We start from the raw sequence: 22,733 nt of genomic DNA, 5'->3' as shown, positions 1-22,733 counted from the left end.
CAATTTGCAAGCCAAAAGAAAAGTTTCAGCACAAATTTACCAAATGTTCCAATGAGTAGATTCAAGAAGCATGCCTCATGTTCTTGGAATTTTACTTCCTGGGAATTTCCTCCATTTTTCAAGCTTATTGCTGTTTACCCATCTTCACAGAAATCTAAAATTTGCTAAAAAGTAAAGGTTTCTGCTAATTCATGTCAACCAGGAAACAGAAACAACTTTCCTGTACTAGACTTGCATATTTTTGGTCCATAGCACAGTGTACGACATTGTGAATTCTTAGGACCTTTTTGAAATCTGAGATACACTAATGTTATTCAGTGTGTGCAAGTGGCCTAATAATGATGGACTTAATACTTCTTGCCCACTTGTATGCAAGAATTCTTCCATATTAATCGCAATAGTCCTTTAACCCAGAAGTCTTGCCATGCAACAATTTGTCTGTGCCTGGGTTGCCCAGCAGATCTGAGGAACTGATTTAGCAAAGGACGATGTCTATAATTAATACTTGCATTTGTAAATATAAGGGAGCCTCCTGCTACTTGTGCCTTTCTTTAGTCAGGTGGCATTGACTATAAGAATGGCAAGTGATTTTATGAGCTTCTGGTTACTCCAGGAACCGGGGACACCTTATGAATCTGCAGGGTCTCACAAAATATTCTGAGAACTGTTCATTGGCCCAGAGGGGAAATGAATGAGGAAACTCCGTGACGCAAGGCTGTGAGGACCTCCTTTCTCTTGGCCTTGTCTGTACTTTCTCCCCAGGGAAGGGTGTTGATTGTGTCCCTGATTTAGGGCATAAGGGTTTGGCTCTCCAACAAGTGACTGAATATAACCAACATTCTTAAAGATGGAACTGTACTGAAAGATGCCAAATAGTCAGAAGTGCATGTCCAAAAAAGTCAGCTTTATTTGCCATTTGCTTTCTCACCCCAAAAAAGTTTCTTTATAATCTGTGAACTCAAATCTTCCTGCTTCCCAAACTTTGGAAACATCAAACTGCTAGATCACATTTTAGTGAAGTGTCATCTAAAATGGCACATGCAAGCTCTAACCGAAAATAAGACAAATTTTATTTAAAAGCACCAAAATAACCACGCTTTTGCTGAGCACAGGAGTGGAATTCAAGTGTTAAATACTCCCATAGCATCAGAAATACAGCTTTGTTGAGGGTGTGAATGGCAACTGATCATGCCAAACTCTGCCTTAAGGCAGCAGGATATCTTTATGATTCATTTAATTACACATACCTTTAAGCTTAGTTTTAAGAAAATCTTTCTAAAACTTACCCTGGATGCAAACGTACCTAAACATACCCTAGTACTCTTTTAATTACACTTTTTGAAGGGTCTTTAATTTCAGAAAAGGATCTTTTAAGGTATCTGTGAGGGTTCCAGTGCATTCTTATATAACAAAATTTTCATGTTTTCAAAGCAAAATTTTAAATCCAAGAAAAAACAAACGTTTCACAAAATATGCCGGAAACATAGCCCCTTTCTAAACTGACCTTACTTTTAGTAATGTCTTCATGAATGAAGTAACAAATAATCTTGTGAAAATGTCTTTGCTGTCACACAAAATGTTTTGTCTGACATACCCCCATAAATTTTCTATTTTTTGTTAAACTTTACAAAGGTAATTGTTATGCCTAGAATAAGATTACAGAATAAGAAATAGAATAGGTAAGAACCCTATTTTTTTTCTCTCTGCTGAGCAATCTACTCCTTATGAGAAATTTTTCTCATTGGAAAATACTTCTAATGCTGTCCAAGGTCAAGAAGAGACTGCCATTTGCTGGGTGTTTTGTAGGCTGTGTGAAAGGGATCTGCAAGCTCGGTTTAGTTCCCAGTCAACAAACGTCCAACACAGCTGTCATTAATCGGCATTCCTGCTGGCAGCCTCTGCAAAGAGGGCAAAGGCTAATGTACATGGAAGCTGACCTATTTTATGACTTTATTAGTAATTCTTCAGAACAGGCTTCTCAGTGTGAGGAAGTGAACACTGCTTCTTACTGCCGTTGCTAAGGCTGTAGGCTTCCTTCGCATAAATAAACTCGGTTTCCAAAGCTCCCAGTCTGGCATCTTTCATACATGCTAAAACTCACTAATAAAGAAATATTCATGCAAGTTGCACTGTTTGAAACAAAGCATATTAGCACTCATGCTGAGGAGGCTATATCTGTTAAGTTTATTTCCAGAAAGCTATTTGTTAATTAACTATTCCTGTTTCTTTTTCCAATAATATTGTCACACAGATACAGACATCTTCTGCCAGCCCTAATTCTCATTCTGTTATTTAGCAGTCTTTAATTTCTAACACTCTTAAACAAGCTGATTTTCCAGGCAACAGCTTGATGAACATCAGGCAACATCTTTGTGGGCCAACCCATAATAAAGTACTACTTCTTATCTATAAAACCACATATGACCATTCATTTTCTACATTCACATTTCTATAACAATTAAAGTTTTCAGTATCAGTGACGAACTTGTTTATAGAAAAAAACATGCTCCTTCAACAAGCAGTTTGCTAACTATGCCCAAACAGCATAACATTTAGGGGAATGTACAATCGAGAGAAGAGATGTTAACTTTTGGGGCTGTAAACAGCATTTGTAAATGTAATTGTAAAAAACAGTTTGCAATCATGCTATTAATATTCAGAATATTAATTTTCAGTCTTATGAACTGAGCTAGCTTAACATGGAAGAAAGAGGATTATGGAAACTGGGGGAAATTAATTACAAAACATGGTGATGTAATTCCTTCCATGCATAGTTGCACTTCAAACTGTGATTCAAACATTTTTCTCCTTATTAGATAAATCTTAAACTGATCACAAGACATGATTTATTTACCAAGCAGATACAGATATGGCAGTTTAGAAATAAAATTAATTTAGTGAATATAAACAACTATAGTTTATTATATTTCTATCTGTTTGATGAGCCTGAAGGATTCACATTCCTTGATCAGGAAGCATAAAAAGCAATGCAAAAGACAGATATTGTGTAAAAGACTGTTTTATGTTTTTCTAATCCAATTTTCTCACTTTACAAATACTTTTTGAACTTAAAACAATTTGTTTCCATTTCCTTTTACAAATGTTTATACCTAGATTTATAAGCTTTAATTTTATAAGAATCTTTTGCCTTAAATCAGCTTCTGAATTGGACATATCCATTTTCCTTTAGCTCACCAAGGAAAGCAGACAAGTATAAAATGCTCCAAGTTTTTATTAAAAGCATTTTTTTTCTGTTTATAGCATAGTTGTACAGCTTTTAACATTCATGTATGCTTTGGGTCATCAAGACTGTTTTTCATTGCTCTAAATGTACTTGTTTATTTACCCTTCAAATAGTTTGACATTTGACATGTTGAATTTTCTCTACGGAAAAACATTAAAGGGAAATTACTCACGGTACATTTCTCTTGCATATTTTTTCCTCATAAAGCAGATTTTCATACATAGCAGACCATTTGGCAAGTTGAGCTCCATTAAGTGCAGCACACAGACCTTTTTAACCATTTTCATACCACATGGCAACATTCAAGGACAGAGTAACAGGCCACTGGTCATCTACTTCAATCTGTCGTAAGTTTCTCTTTTAGGACTGTTGTATTTGAATGCCACTTAAGCACATATTTTTGACTTGCAATTAATCACCAGTCAGAACTGGTGATATCAGTCTTATATCAGATCAAACTAGCTAAAATAAGCTTGATAACCTTTTCCAGATGTAATTAATGAATGACACATATGCCAAATCACAGCTCTTGTGATGTTTTCCCCTTGATAAAATCAGAAGTTTTAAAATTTTTTTATCAGGTTGCATGAAAGTTGAGCAAATGACCGAGGAAAAAGTGAGCCATTCTTTATTGTATGAATAGTTATGAAACAACAAAGCATCACATGTGAACACTCAACACAAAAGATTTTATGTCTATTATACAATCTTACATGTCACAAATTTATCTTCTTTCCTAAAATGTATCTATTCAGAAAGGTTCACAAATATATCATTCAGAGTAACTGAGAATTTGCATACATGATCTCTGTCTTCCTGTCTCTATGTCTCACATTTTCCTTCAAAGTTTAGAGGTTATGTTGACCTCCATGGCAACGTCAAGTTGCCATAATTATAGACAAATGTTTCACAGGAGACAGTGAGACAATTAGACAGGAAAGGGATGGCACCAACATTTTCAAAGAAAAAATTCCATGTACCACATCTGTCACTTACTGTTCATATTGGATTTGCTTGAGGGTTTTTTTTATATTTTTCTCAAGCTTTCTGATTGCTTTAATTTCACTGGTTGCAGCTTCAGCAGCATGTTTTCACCACATCCATACTTCTGCTCCAAATACGGTGTTCAAGGAAGAATAAAGGCTCTAACCTGTCCTCTCAAGTTAGTGTTTTCCAGGGATGATCAGTGCAAAATCTCTTCCCATTGCAGAGGTACAGAGCAGGACCATCTTCCTTTCTATTGTTTATATATTACTGAAATATTCTTATTGCATTCAATGCCTGTCATTTTCTTTTGATGGCCAGAATTTTCCAGTATTTTAAATGAATAATCACTCCTTCTTAGAAATTTAACCTATACTTGAAGCTACCAGAGGTCTTGTCTACACAATAAGTTGCACAGCCTAATCTGCAGTATTATTTGAAATAGTTTCTTATATCCATATACTTGCAAGCAAGACTCATATTCTTGCTGCCTATCTTTCCAATTTTTGCATATGCTGAATCACTCTCTGGTGATGCTGATTTCTCCCCAGTGCTTGAAGATGACAATTAATATTTATCTATTTAGATATTTCTATTAACTGAAACAAGCAAGACAGGGTGAACTCAAACATCTTACTAGTTTTAGGACCAGATTATTTTCATTGAACTTACATCAGCTTCTAAAATTAATTTTGGACTCCTTACCAAGAGGTTTGTACCTGATTTAGAAAACATTATTAAAAAAGAATGCACATTGCTGAAGCTTTACAGACCAAAAAAGCCAACCTGAAAATATTTCTTATCACATTTAAGAGAAAAAAAATAGAGAATAAGGACTAAGTTATTTCTGTCATTCTGTCACCACACATTGATTGCACTCTAGAAATTTGAATGCTATAGTAGAAAACCCAGTCTTTTTCTAAGGTGTTGAAAGACGTCCTCACCAAAAGAACAGTACATTGTTGACGAAATGGATACCTGCCTATTTGCAACATTGTTCTCATTTAAAACCAAAGCTGCCCCAGTCTTTTTAAAGAACTTTTTTTAATGTTCAGGTTAGAGAGAAAATATCAAGTCTCTCACTGATATTATCAGAGCTGATGAAATGACTGATGGTAGTACCATGTGAATTTGAGATCTAGACATTCTTTGTGAGTCACCAGCAGTGGAGTTATCCTACCTGCATGGCTCAGTGGACCAGCTAAGCCAAGCTGAATTTTATGAATTTTATGAATTTTATAAATTTTATAAATTTTGTGAAAAGGAATTCATAAGATTCTTCACCTCCATGAGAATTCAGACAGCAATTCAACATCTTGTTACAAATAAGTACTTACTTAGCATCCTAACACTGAAGACTGATGGTGATCCAGCCCATTCAAAATCCTGGTGGGAGGCAGAACGTGGCATCATGATCTGAATGCACTTTGGTGAGGGCAAACAAAAAAGTTCTTGTTTCAGATTTAGGAGCAAAACATCCATATGACTTACTGGAAACACTACGAAATATATGAAACCTATGAAGTGGAATAAGTGGAAATTGGACACATTAATTTCCTGACATTTATAGTAGTAACTTGCAGATATGCCACTCAAATGGTGTTTCTGTCAGATCTTATAAATTCAGAAGGGTTGGGTCTGGCTAGCAACAGAATCGGAAATCTCAAAGGAATATCATGCATACAGCTTGAAGCAATGCTGACAAGTCAGACAATGATTCCTTTCCCCTTGACTCTACAATGACACAAGCTCTCTCAGTGTGAAATGTGCCATCATGCTGAGTTGGTAACATCTGAAGGGTAGAGATTCAAATAAGTAATTTTTGTTTTCTTGGCTCAGTTTCAACTGGATATAACATTTTTCTTCACATGCTGCTCTCCAAAGAACTGTTAAGTGCTGGACTGTATTCTGAAGTGGTTGCAGTGCTGCATCCCAGAGGTGACCTGAACATCTGCAGGCACTCTGCATTTGGAAGACTATGTATATTTTTACAAAAATGAACCAGATAAAACTGCATTTTTACTGATACAATTTTACACGAAGTCCAGACATGAAATTTTGCTATTAAATTAGTTACTGACACAGTGTTCCTTCAACAATTGCATTGCTCAGATTAAATTTTTTCTCTGCTGATACCTTAGCAAAATTTGTTACGTATGCATACTATCTATTTTGTACTATACCCTATCTATTGGTCGCAAAATTCCTTTAAAAATATGGCTGTGCTTTGAAGGACAGGACAACCTTTTCTGTAGGCTAATGTAAATCATAAGGTTTTTGGTGGGCAGGCCATAAACTCAAAACATGACATCATGCTTCACATTTCCATATCAGCAAATGTGAACCACATCCTACAGAACTGCAACAGGATATTTTCTAAAAAATGACCTTTTTTTTATTCAATGAGAAGGAAGCAGAGACATCAGAAAGGTAAGGGCAAGTACATGAAGAGCCAAAACTCATACATAATATCTTTTTGTGCTTCACAAAAATTGCTACAGTGGAATTGTTGCTTTGGGTCTCAGTGGTGTTTCAACAGAATGGCTACCTTGCATCCACATCTGGCACAGGTATTTGTCCAGTTGGAATATTATGGAGAGTTGGATACGCACCTCTTAGTGTTTTAACTCCTATAGACAGCTAAATTGCTCACTTACTCCCTCTTCAATGGGAGTAGACAATGGGGTAGAGAATGGGGTAGAGAAGAGAATAGAAAGATAAATAAAAACATGAAAAATTGTGGTTTGAGATAAAGACAGTTTAATAAAGCAAACGTAGCACATGAAGGCAAAGCAAAATAAGGATTTAATTCACTGCTTCCCACAGGCAGGCAGGTGTTCATCTCCAGGAGAGAAGAGCCCCACTACTTGCGACAGTTACTTGGGAAGACAAATGCCAGAACTCCAAATATTTCCTTTCCTGCTCGCCCTCTTCCTGAGTTTTAATTGTTAAACACGACACCTTATGGTAAGGAATATCCCTTTGCTGAGCTGGTGTGGCCCCTCCCAACTGTTTGTTCACCCCAGCTCACTCACTGGTGGGGTGTGGTGAGAGGCAGAAAAGTCTCAGCTTTGTGTAAGCCCTGCTCACCAATAATGAAAACATCTCTAGAGTATGAAAATTGTTTTCCTCACAAATCTGCAACATAGCCCAGTAGCAGCTATTATGTAGAAAATTACATCAGCCCAAATCAGTTCACACATTTATGGAAAGATATTGATATGCATAAGTATTCGGGGAAAAGCTAGAAGACAGCCTGGATGATTGAAAACAGTATTTTACAATTAAAAATTGAAGAGACCAATATAAATATATCAAGAGAAAGCTAGCATCCCAGCTGCAGCCATAAAAGAATTGACATGGAACGACATTTTTTAATACAGTTATTTGTCAGAGAAATCTGTAGCACCAGAACAGTCCTTAGATGGTAAAGCTGGACAAATTCAGCTTAGGGAAGAGATGAAGGCTTGTTTGATGAACATTTTTCCTTTGATACTAATTTATCAGAGTAATATTTTTTGTAACAATTATAGGAACCCTTGTGAAGAAGCTATATCTCTGGAAGCTTTGAACTTCTAGTTCAAAGTAGAGATGGCCTATGGCTTAAGTGATGTTGGAGGTCAAGTAAAATTATCAAAGTGATACCTTCTGGAATTCTGGAAGTGGCATCTTAGATTCAATCTTTCTACAACTGATGTTTCTTAAGTGTCTAATATAAACATTAAGGAGAAAATATGAAAATATAAGCTGTATTTATCTGTAACTTTACAATCCAGAGCCAAAGAACACCTCTGTGACTTCTCTATGCTTTGTTCATGAGCCAGAGGCAGATGTGAGCACCAGCACAACACATAGTTTTAGGAGTTTAGTTATTTATTAGTGTGTCATAATCTAAAAAGGCCTTCATGTAGACACTATTACCTATCAGGAAATCAACAGTATTTCTACTTATTTTAAAAGGAATTCAAAATAGAAACCACAAGTTACAATGCCAAACCAGATCTTTTTGAGAAAACCTATTTCCAGCCTATTTTTGCAGACAGATTTGTCTATCGTTTCCTTAATGCTGGTAACCCAAGATGGAAAGAAAACAGAAAGGAAATAACATGTTCTAAATGTAATAACAAAAGTCATGTTCCACTTTTCTGATTTGCTTAGTCTGCATGGTAAAACCAAAAGGAATATGAAGCTTCCAAAGATGTTACATTCTGAATTGGAGGTTTATATCTAAAACCATGCAGCTTTTTATAGCAGAAGTGAAAGCAGTAAAAATGCATCATTAAATAATATTTTAAGTGCCTTTAGATCTTCTACATGCAGGTGTCTGCACATGTGTTAGAGGTGTTCCAGGACTCCAGAAATTCCCAAGATGTTGAGTTTACTGACTTTTATCTGTCTGCTCCACATCTCTCATAGATTTGCCTCTGGCATTGTGGATATACCAGATATGCACGGATCACATGGGTTCTAGCTGGCAGGCTGGATGGACTCATTGTATTATGGATCCTCTGGATTATCTCACAATATTAGATGGACAACACAAACAGAGCAGGGCTTTCGGTTTTGTGTAGCTGCACCAGACACAGAAGTTTCTTTTAAGCTGATCTTAATCAGCTGATGCTTGAATCCCAACTAATACAAAATTTTTATCTTCTACAGCACCTGAACCACAAAAGAATGAAAGAAATTCCAGAATTCTGTTCTCGCTGCAGAATTTCCAAGTTCAGGACACAACAATTCACAAAGTTTATTTGATTTCAATAAAATTCTGACTAGAATCAGATCAGACAGATTTAATTCTTCTTGATTTTCTGTCATCAGGCTCTACTTCAAGGATGCATCATGCACTCTCACAACACAAGGTGAAGAGCCTCTCCTTTTCACAAGAGTGCTTATATCTTCTGCTTTCATGAAAAAACTAAATTGAAACCAAGCTTAAAATGATGGAACGCCCTTCAGGGAAAGCAATTACCTTTCTCCATGCAGTTTTCCTCACCACCCTGTAGAAATGTGTCACAGTAACAGATAGAGTGTGTGTGAATTCTGCTATTCACTATCTATCTTTGGTTACAGTCATAAAAGAAATTATAGGCAAATCTGTCTGCAAAAGTAGGCTGGAAATAGGGTTTCTCAAGGGATTTCTAACATCTTTGGCTTCCTTTCAGGCTGGAAATACCACAAAAGCAAGCTTTTCATGGTGTTTGTATTTCAGCACATCTGTTTTTATGGCCCACTGAAATCAGGAAGTTTAGAGCACATACAAATGAAAAATCACCTCAAGTAAGCTAAGCAAAGAGTCAGAAGTCCAATTCAAGTTTAAAGAAATATTAAATTCCATTGTTATTTTAGCTTATGTGCTCACCCACCCCTAACTGTTGAAACATTTGTTTTATACCTCTGATAACTAAGCATGTAAAGGCACAGTACAGAAGTGAAGGTGTCAAAATAATTCTCATATTCTATTTTTCACTAATGTTTGATAGGAAGCCATCAGCTTCTATTTACAGATGGAGGAAGTTATCAGAAATAATGAATGGCACTCCTAAATCAGTGATAGGAGCAACAGCAGTGATGGTATTAAAACCCAGATTTTTTTTCTAAACCATATCCATTGCCCTACTAATCCTTAACTATATTCTTTCTGCTTTCAGCCATTATTCATCTTCTCTTCTTTCATATTCTCTTGCCCCTTTGTTTTCTACTCACATTTTTCAGTAGGAAAAAGTTTCCTGAGGTTTGTAATGTAAAAAAAATTGTACAATGGAGCAAAAGTCCTTTAAGAAAATATTAATACTCTTATTAGATGCCTGGTGTAAGGAAAAGTTCATTTTACAAATAACTCCAAATATTTAATAGAGCTTTTCATTGGCACAGATATGTAGAAAATTTAACCATATATATGTGTCTATTGTCTTTTAATTGAGATAATTGCTTTGAAAATTTTGCATTTTTTATTTTCTGTTGCTTGTAGAAATCTCTATAAAGTAGAAGATACACTAATTTGTATTAATAGATGCAGAAAAGAGACTCAGAAGAGAAAACTTGAAAGAAGAAAAGTTTCTTTGGTAAATTTGTGCCATTTGTAACCATACTTAGGTTTTCTTACTGAAGAATTTTGATGCATTTTTCAGCCACATATGGCCACCTTTGGAATAAGATTTTTCAGAGCAGAGGACCCAAAAGCTTTTTATAACTTCTTTTTAGGTCTATTGTCTAGAAGTTTTAAGGCATACTCAAACGTCCTTTAGGACTAAATGAGTTCTTCTACCATGGCCAGCAAGCCAAAAGATATAAGCCAGGTCAACTCTTCTGTTTCCCTTGGATAACAGAGAATGCACAAAATTGCTGTTACTATTTTTTAAAGTAAGTATTCTAAAATGCCAGCAGTGATTTCTGTCCACTTTGTTCTAGCTATGCCAGATGCTATAAGGAAATTTTTTCTTCCATTTTGAAGAACAATGTCATCTGCAGTCTGTTAGATGTGGTTGTGTATAATCACAAAATAATCCAACTTTGTCAGTGAAGGAATCTTTAAATATAAACTTCTGTGTTAGCTTAATGGATATTTTTACTACTTATTTTCAGATTAAATTTCTGCATCACTGTCACAGGTATTTTTGCATGGAAGTACATTCAAACACCTAAGCTTGGGTTTTGCCTGTACATCACATAAAATATGACTGACTGGCACCCATATTCTGTGAAGCCAGAGTATTCACCTATGCTAAAACCATAAATGGGGAAATTTTCTAGCACCAGAACAAAATATGCCTCCTTGGCATGCAGACAAATTCTATCATCTTATCCTGACTTCTTCCACCCAACAGACATTTTACAAGGCACTGAAATATCAACTTGATGTATGTGAATCAAAATATGACTCCTTCATTGCCACGCCAATCTGCAGTGCAGATTGAGGAGTACTGTGAGGCTGAAGCTGTACTTTTGCAGGCAGGCTGTAATCCTCTTCAAGCATTGCAAGCTCTCTCTGTCACTCAAGAAATGTGACAGATATTCTAGCTTCTGTGGGACAGTTCTTGGTAGTGTTTATGCAGTACATATGCACTTTATTCTGTTTGTGGGATCAGAAAGCCCAAAGGCCTCAGATATCTTCAAGGTCAGTGAAGGCTGACAGAGGACAGGAAAAAAGCTGGCAGAGGAGAAGGGTGTGCTATAGTTGAGCTGGGCGTATTCTCCATGCCCTCCCCCTGGAACTCAGGGACAAACTGCTCCTCATTTTAAGACAGCTGGTGGCAGTATGTGGAGTTACAGTTCAGGAAGCGGCTCATAAATCCTGGCTGAGGGATAACATTGTCAAATTGCATAAGTATCTGAGAAGCCACAGACATCTGAATTCATTAACAGTTCATTTTCAAGAGTGAAAAATTTGAGGTTTGTTTTCAATGTTGTTTTGAAAAATGATAAACTTTCTGTTAGGAGAAGACTTTAAAACACAAATGTTTTAATTTGCAGAGCACTAAATTTTGTACAGCACTAAATATCTAAGCCTTTATTTGTATCTTGCCTTCCTTCTCCAGCTTTCTCTAGCTCCCTTCCTTTCTTTCCATCCTTCTTCTCCCCCATAATTAGAAAGGTAAAGGATAGAAAAACTTAAAAAAACCCAATGTTCATGGAATAATTCTTTTTCCATTGAAGACACAAGGGTACCATATTCATGCACTCAGAATTAGCAAAATTTCAGCAAGTGTTTGAAGAGATTAACATAAATGGTCACTTAATGTTGTTTCAATGAAATATTATAGATGAAAATTTAACAGAATTTCTACTGTTTCAGGAGGAAAATGAGTGATATCTTCCCATAGAAGAAGAGTTGTAGTAGTAGGATAACATAAAAAGTAAGCAGTATTTAATCTCTCATATTAAAAAAGGGAAATATAATCTGTTTACACAGATGTCATCCTCAGCTCTGTCTCCTTCCTGCTAAAAGTCCTGAAGAAGATGGTTGTGAAGCAATACTGAGGTTCCTCACCAGATATGGTCATTTTCTGATTTGGACTTAGATTTAAGGACAAAATTACCTTATTAAAAACATTCACTGTTTTCATCTTGATTAACAGTACTATTTTATTATTCCTGTTTATAAACACATGCATTTAGAGGTAAACTTGCAGGTACCGAATGAGGTAAAATTAGCTGTTTTAAGAAAGTCCTGTCTATCTTCCCAAATATTTTGGAGTTCAATACTTAGAAATGGTTGATCTGTGTACCCAGAGCAAGTTTCTCTCCTCTCTTTGTTGTAAGTTCAGAAAGACAGGTTGGATATGCTTTCACTGGGTTGTATCCCTACCTCATCTAACCCACTGATGGTAGATAATTCATTTTTAGACAAAGAACAAGCTTCATGAAGTTTAGTTTTACATCACTGTTTCTAAGAGAGAATGTGGTTAAATATTAACATTTTAGGATTGAAGTTAGTGTAGGTGAGAGAACTAAGGGATTATTATACAGGTGTGGGGGAGACACAGTGAAGGAAGCTGTGCTTCTTCCCAAGAACACCCTACATTGTTTACACCCCAATATTCAGCAATAATATTTTTCTAGTTTACTGCTCATGCAGGAGCTAAGAGGTCATAATTTTAAATAATAATGCTGTTGGATGGATGTTCTTTATGAGATAGTCTCTATGAATTTTCTGAAGGAAATAAAAATGAAAAGGAGAATTGAAAAAAATCAGTTTTCATGTGACTTGCAGTGGGAAGATAAATTGCCTCTAAAAGTCCCCAGTTCTGTCCCACCCTTTCTTGGAAAGATGAGGGCAGAGTAGGCCTAAGGAGCAGAAAAGTTGGCAATTTGAATAAACAGTACTAAACTGTCATAAGAAAGCCTTGCAATTTGCATGTTGTTACATGCCAAGTAGCAAGGCAAGTCTCTGCTTTTTAGTCTCTTCTCATGAGAATGAAGCAGTCATAAAGCAATTTTCTTTTCACACATGAAATTCATTGCAAATTTGCAACTTTAATTTACAAGTTCTACAGACCACTTATAAGGTCTGTTCATTCAGTCTCCATCCAAGAAGTGGACTTCACCCTGAATTTTCTTTCTTTTAATATTTTGATGCCTCTACTCTTCCTCTTAAGCCAATTTTAAAAATGGCACTTTAATGGAAAATGTTAAACTGAAAATGCTAAAATATTTCTTTTGATTTTTTAAAGCTTGCTGCTACATTTCATTTGAAATATTCTCTTCCCTGTCTGTTTCTAAACATTGGAAGGAATAGCCAAAGAGAAATTTGCAAAGGTCAAAATATTAAAGAAAATAAATGGCATTTTTGAGAGTCAGTGATTCATTCCAACTTGGCTGGCAGAACTGTAATGCAAGTCCATTAACACAAAAGAATTAGAATTTCCCTATAGCCTTTCCCAAGTACATGAAGAGGGAAAACATGGATTATTGGTGATATTAATATGCGAAATAAAATACTATTAGTAACATAATGCAAATGAGAACAGAATATTAAATGGACCAATTCTTTTTGGTTCACCTGCAATATAAGTGAGATTGCTTCAAGAAGAGTCAGGAAAATGTATAAAACTCACATTAAAGCTTGAACAGCTGAATTGTATATTGCCTGAGGGTGAAAGCAAGCAAGAATGGAAAACCTATCCCAAATCTTGAAGTAATGAGACAGAATGCTCTCCAACTCTTTGTTACTTTTCCAACTATAGGTAAGAGTAATGTCTCAGAGGTGAGCAAAAGCTGAAAGTTGGAGGTATAAATTTGTAGGGTTTTTTTATATCTTTAGCGCAAATAGTCTTAGCATCCAGTGCCAATTCCACATAGGCATAATACTTCTGTGGAATTTGTAATGACTCTCTGCTCAATGATATTCATCTTTTATATCAGTAACAAAAAGCAAAGTTTTGTGCAATGACATATCCATCGCCAAGTACCATACTTCTGGGTGAAACCAGGTCATGGCTGTAGATTGGTTTTGCACAGAACTGTGTGCTTTTCTGCTGATTGAGCAATCATCTGAGCCTGGTTTAATACTTCAGGCTTTAGCAAGTATTTTGGTTCCTCCTGAGCTGTCTGTAAAGAGCTTAAGAGGAAATGCCTTGAGCAAGTTCAAACAGCCAAAAATATAACCTCACATCTGCTGGTGATTCAACACAGCAAAACACAAACAGTGCAGGAGGTTTCTGGAAAGCATTGGTGACAATGTCCTGCATGGCTAGTGGAGAATCCTCCAAGGAATTGTGTGCTGTTACTGCACTAACAGGGAAGGCCTCGTTGGAGATGTGAATGTTGAGCACAGCCTTGGCTGCAGTGACAGTGGGATTGTGGAGCTCAGTATTGGGCCACAAGGGAGAAGCAACAAGTAAGATGACAACCATGGATTCAGAGAGATCACTTTAGCCTCTTCAGGGGTCTCCTTGGCAGAATCCCAGAATCCCAGGTCCTGCAGGGAGGAGGGGTCCAAGAGAGATGGTTGATATTCACAGATCACTTCCTCCAGGCTCAAGAAAGATGCATCCAGATGAGCAAGTAATTGAGCAAAGGGAGCAAGTGCCCGCAAGGATGAACAAAGAACTCCTGTCATTACTGAAGAGTAAGCAGGAAATACACAGGAGATGGAAGCAGGGTCAGGCCATTTGGAATGAATAGAGAGAGGTTGTCAGAGTAAGGAGAAATGAGGCAAGGAAGCCAAGGCTCATCTGGAATTAAAACTGGTCAAAGATGTCAAGGACAACAAGAAAGGCTTTTTCAAATACATCAAAAACAAAAGGAAAGCTAAGGATAAATTGGTCCTGTTACCTTGTGGAGGGGGGGTTCTGGCAACAGAAGATGCAGAGAGGCAGAGTTATTGAATGCCCTCTTTGCACTGGTCTTCACTGACAAGATCAGCCCTTGCGAATATCTGACCCAGCAGACCAGAGTAAAGGAGTGTTGGAAGACTTCGTCTGGGTCAAGCAGAATTAGTTTAGAGGATATTTAGGCAAACTTAAGATCCGCGGCTCCATGGGCCCCTGATGAGAAGCCACTCACATCCATCTTTGAAAGGTCATGGAGATCAGGAGGGGTGCCTGATGGTTGGAATATGGCAAATGCCACCTGGTCTTCAAAAGGACAAGAAGGAAGACCCATAGAACTACCAGCTGGTCGGTCATACCTTTACTGGCTCCATGAGTTAACTAATTTATCTGGGATGGCATGTTAAAGAATTATGTTACCACTGGTACCCAACCAGCCTTTGATCCCCGAAGTGATGCATCAGGACATGTGCCTCTCTGCTGGAACCTGGCTCATTATAACCTCTACTGGTGGGTGCCATCCCTGTCCATGGCACTGGGTGGGGGACTAGAAATAGATGATCCTTAAGATCTATTGCAATCCAAGGCATTCTGTGATTCTATTAATGACACCATCTTTCTTCTCATACGTCCCTCTGACTGTTCCAACTGCAGAAGTCAAAATAAATGTCAATATTTGGCCTGTTGGTTCATTTTCTCAGCAGAAGGCCTATTGCACTGCAATAAATACTTAGGCATGGGCTTTAGTGATAGACTTGGCAGTTAAACTTGATGATTTTAAGGGTTTTTTCCAACCTAAATGATTCTATAATTCTCTACCTCCCCTGAGGCCATGGTACAAAACCGTTTTTTTCCAAGATGATTAGAATGGAGTAATATGAGATATATAACCTTCTTTCCTCAAAAACAGAATAAAAATGGAAATGCATAACTTTGATAATTAAGAAATTTATTCTGAAATATAAATAGCAGGCATATTTTAAATGTGAAATTATAGTCCAATTTGTCAAAAACTGTGGATGCTTGTTTGCTGTCAACAGAATTTCAGAGAATTGTGTAAGATCAAAATCTCAGCCATCCTTCACAATAAAAATAAAAACAAACTTAGGCAATCAAAATTTTACATACTATTTCATTTATTTAATTTGTTACTATAGTTGCCTTGGATTCAGAAGATGCCAGCTCAAAAGATGGAAAGAACACCATTTGTCAAAAGTTTAATCAAAATATCAATATATATTTGAAACATTTTTGGTTTTAATTAAGGAATTTGTTGATACTTTGTTTTGTCAGAAATACATATTTTTACAAATTAGGTCTTTTCAGACACCAAAGCTTCCTGAAAAGGCCTCAGCTGACTGAATAGTTTATGAAGGTACAAAACCAGTCCTTTTACAACCTTGAGATAAAACTTTTCCATGCTGTCAGTACAGGCTAATTCAAGCTTTCTCCTACTCTGCCTTTTATAAACAGTGACTTTAATTAGATATTCAATACTTTCTGGTTTTCTCTCTCACATAATGAGAAAAGAGAAAGCTGTTAGCTGTTTTCTATTACTGGCTTCCATATGACGTGCATGGCAAAGTATTCATGTTTTTTATTTCCTCTCAGGATTGTCCACCACTTTCCAGTTCCCTTAGTCCTATTTACATCACATACAACACAGTTGCATTTTCATTATTTGAATAAAGTTGTTGGTTTTCCTCTGTCCTGAAATGACATACATTATAAACAAATGATCTTACAAGCCCAGCTGCATAGCTCTGTCTCATTTTCTATAAATAAATGTGTTTAGGCTTTTATATGCTTTATCTGAAACATTGATAAGTGTTTTGAATAAATCTCTACAGTTAAATATGCTAACAGAGTTGTTTTGTTTTTTTCTGATGCCATGCTCCTTTATTAATGATAACAAGTAACTGCCTTTTCATGTAATATGTTCCATTAATTACTAAAAAGTCTACATTTTAAAAAAATAATGGATAATCACAGACGGGCTGCTGCAGAAAAATATACAAAAATTTAAAAAAGGAAGTGAACAAACCTTTCTTTTGTAGTGTTCCTTTTCTGCAGACTTAACATAAAGCAGACAGATTGCTAATTTAAAATGTAATATTATCCAAACCTGCCTACAATTCGTTAGAGGAACTGTATTCTTCTCAGGAAAATCAATAATTACAAAAAATGTGTTTGCAGTTATGAAAGCACACAAGGATTTCTAATAGAGAAAAGCTACAGTAGTTATTTATATTGACATTTAACATTAAGAATAAAATAGACTTTGTCTGACTTCCAGATTCCATATTCGAGCTCAGTGAATCCAACTGGTGCATGGTGGATAAGTTAGTCAAGAGAAAAATAACACTTTGTTTTATTCCTTGCTGATATATATTTACATCCTTTTCCCCCTTGCTGTGCTTTCAGTTTTTGTGCTGAAGACCCCCTTTTAACCCTATCAGAGACCTGAGCTCCCGACAAGGCCTTTCCACATATGTCCTGGGAGGTCCATGGACTAGGGTGAAACCCGTCACGATGAGTCTAGTTGAGAAGTTTTCTGATTCACCTCATTGTCTATTCCCACACACACCAAAACGTGGCATTCATGGGCTCCTCAGTACAGGAGAAACATGGAGCTCCTGGAACAGGCCCAGTGGAGGGGAAAAAATATGATTATGGGAGTGGAGCATCTCTCATTCAAGGAGAGGCTGAAGGAGCTGAGCCTGTTCAGTCTAGAGAAGAGACAACTGAGAGGGGAATTCGTCAATGTCTATCAGTATCTGAAGGGAGGAAGTCAAGAGGAGGTTTCTGAGCTCTTCTCAGCAGTGACAAGCAATAGGACAAGAGGCAATGGGCAGAAACTGATGCACAGAACATTTGTCCACCTGAACATGAGGAAGAACTTTACTGTACATGTGACTGAGCACTGAAACAGACTGCCCAGAGAGGTTTTGGAGTCTCCCTCACTGGATATATTCAAGAACTGTCTGGACCCATTCCTGTGCCAGGTGGCCTAGGATCACCCTGAGCAGGGAGGTTGGACCAGATTACCCACTGTGGTCCCTTCCAGTCATATCCATTCTGTGATTCTGTGATTATTGGTGCAGAAGAGAATCTTGGGATTCTATGAGGCTTATTATGGCATGTTTATGGAAGAAGAAAAGATGGAGAAAGGGAAGGATCCAGGTAGTTTGTGCAGGAAAAAACAGGGATGGGAAAGTAAATATGAGGCTTAAGGGGGACTGTCACATGTAAACAGGACTTGGTCAGGACACTTGTCTGACCATATGTTTGAACAGATGGGGCTGATCAGTGCAGCCTACCCTGTTTTATCAAACTCTGTTGGTTTTCCTGGACAGAATGACTCTGTATCCTGCATGCATACATGAGATCTGGGAGACAGCTACTGGAGCAGCCTTAAGTCTGTGCTGGGGACACCAGAAGACCTGAGAGCTGACTACTGCAGGGACCTAGAAACCCAAGCCAAGGACTGCTGAAAGGGCGTGTCTGAATTGTTTGGCTGAGACCCGCCCATTTGCTAGAGTTTGTCTGTGCGAGGCAGGTGGGCCATGAGGTTCCAAGGGTCAGAACCTGGGTAAACTGAATCTGAGGCTGGTTATGCTCAAGGCTGCTGCTATGTTTTATTACATGGTTTCTGTGCAATAGCAAATTTCCGTCTATTTGCCATTGCATTTTTGCAATGTGTGAAAGATATCCATCCACAGTCTGACCACTGCCATTAACACAAGTACTGCTAAAGTTATGACATAGAAATCTTGCTTCCTCTGTTTTGTTTTATATTCTTATATCTTAATGCCAGTTTTTACTTTGATGAAAATTTCTAAATTTATTAAAGTGGCCACATTTCTTTCCTTTTCCTTAATCTGTATTATAGTTGAATTCAATTTTGCTCTCACAGCATGTATTTCTCAGTTGTACTGTACTTTTCTTCTCTGTACTCATTGTCCCTTCTCCCAGGCACTTTTCTTATAGCTGCAAATCTGAGGTTGTTACATACCTTCATTTAAAAGCTCTGAAGGCTGCTCTTTTGCTGTTGCATTCAATCCTCCAAACAACCTAATTCTTCATCACACCTCTTTTTTTTAGCATCTGCCCAGTGCAACTTTCATCTGCTCTTCAGCTGTCACAAACACCCTACCAAATAGTTTTCCTAAAGTCAAACTGCCCATAGTTGGTCATTTTTCCTGTAGCTTTTTTGAGCTTAATCTTATAGAGAGCCACATCCTCAGCTTGCCAACCCCATCAATGAATGCAGTGTTCTCTTATAAACTGCACTTAGAGGTAAGCTATTCCTCAGAAGTTTCATCAAAGTGCGTCTTTCTGTGGAGTTATTTTTTCCACATCCTGACATCAAAAGTGTCAAGTAACCTGTCTAGAATTTGTTTTCTATGGGTTTCCTCAAACATTTCTTCTTTGGTACTTGACTTTGCAACTGTTTCAGGCTCTGCAAGGAGCAATTTTTTAAAGTTTATTCACCAGTCTCATTCTTAGCACTGTTTCCAGTATTCAATTCCATAGACTGGCCATTTCTGGTGTCAGCCTGAATATCAGGCATGCCACAATTGCCTGTCTTGTACTAGACTGATGGCAGGAATGGAGACCCACAGAGGAAAAAGTAAACTAAACAGAATGTGATTAAGATTCTTTTAAAGCATGTGCTAATCTCAGAAGTTCAGCTAAGCGAGGAAATAACTTAGATTTAACTCCTTCATTGTTTTTTAAAGGCATAGATTATTACCTCATCCTTCATGACACTATACAAATAGTACATAATTGACAGTTTGGACACATTTACCAGATAATTATAATCTAAGTATTTACTCTCAAGTCATACTCATTTTCCAGTACTGTTGAGAATGTCGTCATTCATTTTGATCTCTTTATGTGATGCAGTTAAAGGAAATTTCCACATCTTACATCTCAATGTATATGTTCCAATTATATTGTTTCATTTACATGAAATTTAAACTTTGTAAACGGTGCAGACTTTCATGTTCTAGAAAGATACTTGGGAAATTGAATTTTATATGGTTAGAAGTTTTGTGTGATTAAAGGTCCATGACTATCTCCTTTCAAGAATATTCCAGTGAAAATTCAAAAAACAATATATCTGTACATTACAAGACATTAATACTTCTTTTTTTTTCTTTTTGATTTCTTGGCTGTTTGAATTTTAATTGCACATGCTGCCATTTAAATCAAAACTACACTGATATCTCTGTGAGGAAAAAGTAGTTTTACATTTATTTAATAAAAAATGTAACTCAGACATTTTTATAAGCCGCATAACTGCTATCAGTTCACTTTTAAATGAAGTCAAATGTTTCCTCTGTTCACTTCTTACCCTGTTATTACCTCAGAATTCTCTCAAACAACATTTTTATACATGCGTCAGGTAGATTTTATGAATTGAATCCAATTCTGTACCATGGACTCTGGTCAGCTGGTGAAAATTAAAGATTAGATTTCTTTGCCCCCAGCTGAAATATAAATTTCCCTAATTCATACCAATTTCTTGTGATTAAAATTGCACATTTAATCTTGCCAAAGCTCTACTGGAAAGGGGAAAATAAAAAGGGACATGAAAATTTTGGACATGATAACAAACATGAAGCTGACATTTGCAGACACGAGCAAACATAAAGAGAATTACACTTTTTCGCCAGTTTAGATAAAGATTTTCACTGGAGAAATTACACAAGGAATTTAAAGACCTTTAGTAGGTCTGAGAAGGCATGAGTACAATGACAGAACTGCAAATCACACTTATTAGTTCACTTCAATTAATTTTATCTCAATAAGGATATTGCTCCCCACCCTTTGGCCCTGTTCAAGCAATCTTTATTGTTCCACTCTCCAGTTTCCACCTGGCAAATGAATGAATAATTAATGAATAATTATTCCTTTTGTCATTCTGTGACTATGCTGAATCCAGTCTTCCTTATTCAGTGCCTCCCCTTGCTGTCCTCACTCCCTCACCCTCCCCTTTCTGTATTATGTCTCCTGCTTCTGTTCTAGTCTCATCAACCCATTATCTTCATGGGTCTTTGCTAGGGACATAAATAGAAGACAAAATTTCTTTTTGTGAGTCTGATAGAATATCCAATCATTTTGTCATGGAGTTCAGGTGGAAGAGGATATACAAAAGAGATTTTAAGAAAAAATTATAAAGAAAAATCTTCTTTCAAAAAGCTGTAATCCATGTCCTCTAAATTAGCATGGTTAATTTAGTGTTAATGGTGTGGTCTGGTGCTTCTTAAGCAACAGTGATTCTGGTTGTAAATAGGAATAGTCAGCCTCCTTACAGATATCCGTTACTGCATTGATTACATCAAATCAGGGTGTTACTTCCAGGATGGCCTTAGAGTAATGCTGAACTGAAAAACAAGTAGGACAGAACACTGCAAAACTTTCAAACTTGTGTGGTTTTCATTCACTGATAATATGGTTTATCTAATAAAGGAGGAGGGGAAACACAAACTGCCATTAATTTTTCCTTTTAAGAACATTTTTCAAGTTACTTCCAAATATCTGTGGTTTGAAATTGGTAAAAACTAGGAAGTCATGGTACCATTACATAAACCTTTTTTTCAGTCAAGCCAGTCAAAATTGACTTGAAACTGAAAATTGAATTATATGTCTTCACATCATTTTTAAAACATTTTGAAAGTCTGTTTAGATTTATTTTGAAGGAAAACTGAACACCTTTGGTTTTACTGCTTTTCCATCTCATGATGAAAAGGCTAGTCCAGGTCACAAAATGAACAAGCTTTATGGTCTGATTTATTCATTTTTCCTTGTGATGACCCTAAAAACCTGCCACACTATTCGTAATATTCAATGAGAACTGCATGTCTGAATTAACTGGATATTGTTCATCAGATTACTTTGATAAATCACCCTGCACTTTACCTTATCATCAGGAGCTGACAATCATATCTACAAGGAAAAATTAAAAGCATAATTTTCAATTTATTATTTAAAAATACACTATATATTTACCAAAACAGTTGTTTGTGTTTGGTTGAATCAGCTCCATTTGTCTGTCTAGTTTACATACACCTGTAAGTCAAAGACACTTTTTACTGCCTTAAAGGAAAACTGTACGTGACCTAAAGAATACTTTTGATTATATTCAGAAAAGAAATCATCTGCACCACTGAGCAGAGGCTGTAGCAGGTATGGTATATGGCGTTTCAAAAGAGAATTACCAACAGATCCCATTTATGCAATAACATCCAGCTTCTCATACAAGCTAGCCTAAAACAAATGCCTGGATTCTGCTTCTTCCATATGCCTCCATGGTACACACAACACACATTCATGTCCAAGAACGTGTGAAAAGTGTTCCACTGGATCTCAGTCACAAAAGGTCCTCCACATTTGTGTTGGAACACCTCACTTAACATGGGGTTTCCTTTCTAACACTCATTCTGCCCAGATAATCCTGCTGTTATATTTCAAGCCTGGTTTATATCAATACTGTCATAATTTAAATTATTGCTCAAATCTGAGAGTTTAAAGCATTTGTTAAATATAGCTGCTGATGCACGACTGCATGAAAGCTGAATTCTTCATGTTATATTTCAGGTAGGGAATCAGTAAACCTATTTCAGTAACAGTCCTAACGCCAACCCACACATAATAAAATCTTTCTACTTACTGCTAACAGCAGTGGTTTTAGAGAGCAATCTTTCTCTCACTAAATTATGGAA

The sequence above is a fragment of the Molothrus ater genome, chromosome 3 (genome assembly GCF_012460135.2).
Source record: "Molothrus ater isolate BHLD 08-10-18 breed brown headed cowbird chromosome 3, BPBGC_Mater_1.1, whole genome shotgun sequence".
NCBI classification, from domain to species: domain Eukaryota; kingdom Metazoa; phylum Chordata; class Aves; order Passeriformes; family Icteridae; genus Molothrus; species Molothrus ater.
The sequence above is the reverse complement of the archived record's forward strand: the minus strand, read 5'-3'. Positions refer to the sequence as shown.